The sequence below is a fragment of the Elephantulus edwardii genome, unplaced genomic scaffold (assembly GCF_000299155.1).
Source record: "Elephantulus edwardii isolate Elephantulus edwardi_28Jun2011 unplaced genomic scaffold, EleEdw1.0 scaffold00271, whole genome shotgun sequence".
Taxonomy (NCBI): domain Eukaryota; kingdom Metazoa; phylum Chordata; class Mammalia; order Macroscelidea; family Macroscelididae; genus Elephantulus; species Elephantulus edwardii.
The window spans coordinates 2,193,321-2,198,072 of record NW_006400021.1 but is presented as its reverse complement, the minus strand read 5'-3'; the positions used below and the strand labels follow the sequence as shown (position 1 = coordinate 2,198,072).

Below are 4,752 nucleotides of genomic sequence, written 5' to 3'. Positions count from 1 at the left end.
CAGTTCGCTCCTCTTTTTGAAAAGCAAAAGAAAAATTCTTTCTTTGATACACAATCCCCCCACACCCTTCCCACCGCCCCAAATACACTCCACTATGCAACTTTAATTGTAGACTCTTGTCATAACCATAGCACCCTATCATACATCGCTTTTAAATCATTCTTTCCCTCATCTGTCTCAATGCTGTATATGCAATTTCTCCAGTTTTTCTCAGTCTTACTCCAACCCTGATAGCAGTCCCATTTTACAGCAGTGGCACCAAGCAGTATTTGTCCTTTTGCGACTGAGATATTTCACTCAGCATAATGTCCTCCAGGATCACCCATTTTGATTAATATTGCATGAGTTCCTTGTTTTTCAATGCAGTGTAGTATTCCATTGTATACCACAACTTCTCTATCCATTCATTTGTTGATGGGCACCTGGGTTGTTTCCAACTCCTTGCTATTGTGAACAAAGCCGCAATAAACATGGGTGTGCAAAGGTCTAGGTTTTTAGTTGCCATTTATATTTTTTTCCCAGTGGTATTTACAATGAAGATATTGGTTGTACAAAACTCTTGTCATTCAATCTCCAACTTCTTTCATTAAGGTCATATTTTCCAACTACCAGTTTTTCTTTGTTTCTAATTTTTGCATTCATGTCACCAATTTTTACTAATGTGCCTCCATTGAATGTTCTATTAATTTTAGAATACGCTATTGTTAGTAATCTTTCATTTCACCTTTTTTTCATTAGTGGTTGGTGCATATGTTTGAATCATAGTTGTATTAACAAGGCTTCTTTGTGTGCTTATGAATACTATTACCCTATCACTGACAGCATGATATTTCAGGACAAATTCTTGAAATATTCTTTTTTACAATGAATGTAACAGCATTCCTTTTCAATTTCTCATTCTGGCATATCAGATCATAAGACTGACATGTTAAAAATCGTCAATAGCAGTTCAGCTCAGCCTAGAATGTCTATTTTTATGTTTTGCATTTCATTCATTGATGACTGAAAAGTTTTCTAGATTTATTCTTGTACATTCCACAGTCCTATTATTAATGGATGTTTACAGCAGTTTCTCCTCATTTTGAGTTGCTGCATCAGCAAATGAAGATCTTGTATTGAATAAAATACTTACTCTATCCATGTTATTAAGGTTGGCTCAACTTTGAGAAGGGAGATCTTTCCCAGTTGCCTTTGGAATGTCTTTTGACCTGAGGAACTCATCTCTGGCATTATACGGAACACTGTTCTGTGCTGGACGCAGAGTTTTCAAAACTCTATTATTTCTGAAGAAGATGGCCAATCCTGCTTCTCAGTCTTGGTCTGGGAGTTCTGTGGAAATTATTCTACTGCGAGCATGGGTGGCCTCGCTGGAATTTTAGTTACAGCTTGCACAGCTTTCAGCATCATAGCCACATGCAGGCCGCCACAATATGGTAAACTGACAGAGCACCAGGGGCAAAAGCAACTGCTGGTGGGTAAACCAAACAGTAACATGTTAGTTTCTTAATTTTTCAGTTGCTTTAGTGATGAACACTTATGAAGCCACCAAAATGAAATGGAAAAATACTTAGAAGTAGTCTTTTCATGAAACTGTTAATCATAAACTTAGAATGTTTACTAAACTACCTCTTATAAATTTTTCTTGCAGACTAGTCTCTAAAGAAAGAATTACATTATAAATATATTTTAAAAATTAGTATCTTTATAAATGTCCAGGATTCCTTGATGATACAAACCATAAGACTAACTCAGTTGCTAACTAAAAGGTTAAAAGGTTGAGTGAATCCAAAGGCCCCTCAGGAAAAGGCTTAGTGATGTACTTCAGCAATAAATTAATGAATTATCTATCTTGGACAGATCTCACAGGGATTTTGTTAAGGGAAGAGTGATGCTCATCTTGAAAGCTTGCATAATGTATTATTCTGTCTCATAATTTTATAGGTTGCTAAGAACTAGTGGTATATAGTCGTGGTACCAGGGAGTGAAATATGTTGAGTGAAATATCTCAATCACAAAAGGACAAATTCAACATAACACTACTGTTATAAAATAGGACAGACATGGGGGTGTTGGAGAGAGAATGGGAAAAGAGTGGCTAGATAATGAACCCTTCATTAGAATAGATGAGAGGAAGAACTATACAAAGGAATGTATGATTAGGCATTATATATATGACAGCAATCTGGAACAAGGAGTGCATTGTGGAGTCAGCTGGGGAGCAGGCCAAAAAATGTGCAACAATGAAAAAAAATACTAAAAGAAAAAGGAGATGTACTTGTTAGTACAGAAACTGCTTAGGCGAACAAGCACGTATATTCTGTGTTTTTAGAAATACATAGTAGAGCTCTCTCTGGCCCATCTGCCCAAGGGGAAGAAGGTGGCCCCGGTGCCCGCTGTGGCCAAGAAGCAGGAGGCCAAGAAGGTGGTGAATCCCCTGTTCGAGAAAAGACCCAAAAACTTTGGCATCGGGCCGGATATCCAACCCAAAAGGGACCTCACCCACTTTGTCAAATGGCCCTGCTACACCCATCTGGCTGCTCCGGCAGAGGGCCATCTTCTACAAACAACTCAAGGTGTCACCACCATTAACCAGTTTACCTAGGCATTGGCCCACCAGATGGCTACTCAGCTGCTGGAGGTTGCTCACAAGTACCAGAGACCAAGAAGAAGACACAGAGACTGTTGGCCGGGGCTGAGAACCCTGCTAGCAAAGGAGACACCCCCACCAAAAGGCCTCCTGTCCTCCGTGCCGGGGTGAATACAATCACCACCCTGATGGAGAACAAGAAGGCCCAACTGGTGGTGATCGCACACAACATAGCCTCCATAGAGCTGGTAGTCTTCCTGCTGGGCTTGTGTCAGAAGATGGGGGTTCCCTTCTGCATCATCAAGGGCAAGGCCAGGCTGGGCCGCCTCGTCCATTGGAAGACCTGCACCACTGTTGCCTTCACACAGGTGAACCCGGAAGATAAAGGCACTCTGGTGGAGCTGGTAGAAGCCGTCAGAACCAATTACAATGACAGATATGATGAGATCCACCGCCACTGGGGAGGTAATGTCCTGGTGCCCAAGTCAGTGGCCCCCATCACCAAGCTGGAAAAGGCCAAGGCCAAAGAACTCGCCTCCAAACTGGGCTGATGTACACACTGGCTCTTCTGTACATAAGAATAAACGTCTTCCACTGTCTGCCACTTGGAAACAAAAAAAGAAATAGAAATACATAGGAGATGGCGGAAGGGAGTACTTGGATTCCTCCTCTCAGACCAAGACTAAATCGGAAAGAAAACACTTCAGACATAGATGGGAAATGTGAATATGAGATGATATCTATGATATCTCATGGTTGGTTTTTCCTCTATCTTCTTTTAAGGCTTCCTGGATCATTCAATATTGTGCCCATAGTTTGTTTCAGTGTTGCAACTTGAGGTGTGAGTTTGTTTTTCAGTTCTTTCAGCTTGAGAAATGCAGATTGAGTTCTTTCCTTTTTATTCTCCCATTCCAGCTCGCTGCACATTCATTATATTTTGTCTTCTTGAGCTGCCCTTTGAAATCTTCTGTTCAGCTCTTACTACAGCAACTCTTCTTTGTTTTGGCTTCTTGATTGTCTAGCGCATTTTTTAGTCTCTCCTTTGGGTCCCCTCCTGCCCTATAGTGACTTTTTTGCATTCTTCATGGATGATAACTTTCATGGCTGATGTCATGATGTCATCCTACAACTCAGTTGGTTTTCAATTATTGGTGTTTATTTAACACTTCAACTTCTTAGAATGGTTTTTAAATTTAGGTAAGGTCAACTAAAGGTTGTATTTTGGTTCCTTTGTACTTGTTTTAATTTCTCTCAGACTCAGTTTGAACTTGCACATTAGTAATTGACAGTCTGTTCCACAGTCAACACCTGGCCTGTTTTGACTGCTGATATTGAGCTTCTCCAGTGATTCCTTATACAGATATAGTCAATCCGATTCCTCTGTAGTCCCTCAAATGAGGCCCGTGTGTAATGTTGAAGACATGATTAATCTCTTCCTACATCATTTTCAGTGTTAGAAACTCAATGACGGTCAGTTCACATATAATGACAATGGATTTTGAGTGTGAAGTGTAGTGTTGTTAACAATCTTTCATGACCTCTGCTACTAGGATTCCAGAGAGCTGTGCAGATGCTGTGTACTTTAGATTCTTAATTTTAAATTGAGAATGCTATTAGCTGCAGTTCAGTTGGCCTGACTCAGGAGAACCACAGACACCACTGAACAACCGTTGCCTGGTCGTGCCCTCTTCCCGTGATTGGTGATCAGACTGTTAGATCTATTGGGTTTTCATGGACTGATTTTTGGAAGATCATCAGATGGTTCTTCCTAGTCCACCCTAGTCTGAAAGCTCAGTTAAAATCTGCCAAACTTTATAGCAACATGTAAGCTTCCAGTGACAGGTGAGTTGTGTTTGTGGATAAGGGCGCTGGCCAGAATTATACTTAGGTCTCATCGCTCGTTAACTTCAAGTGGATTTCAACTAGAGAGATAACTGTGCTCCATAAAGATTTCAATGGCTATGTCCCTTTAGATTACCAGGGTTTTCTTCCAGAGTGCTTCTGTGTAGAATCCAACTGTCAACTCTTCGCTTAGTATGGAAGTGCATAAATGGCTGTGCCACCCAGGGACTATCATGTAAATAGCTCCTAATTCATAGGCTTGCTGATGTAGAAGTAAGCAAAATACAAGAGTAAATAGTAGTAAGCACTTGCGCTGTAATACC

General features: G+C 40.6%; 1 pseudogene; it reads left to right on the top strand.

The window, feature by feature from the left end:
- The first annotated feature begins 1,354 nt into the window (after positions 1-1,354).
- LOC102854245 lies at positions 1,355-3,138 on the top strand (annotated as a pseudogene).
- Positions 3,139-4,752: the final 1,614 nt, after the last annotated feature.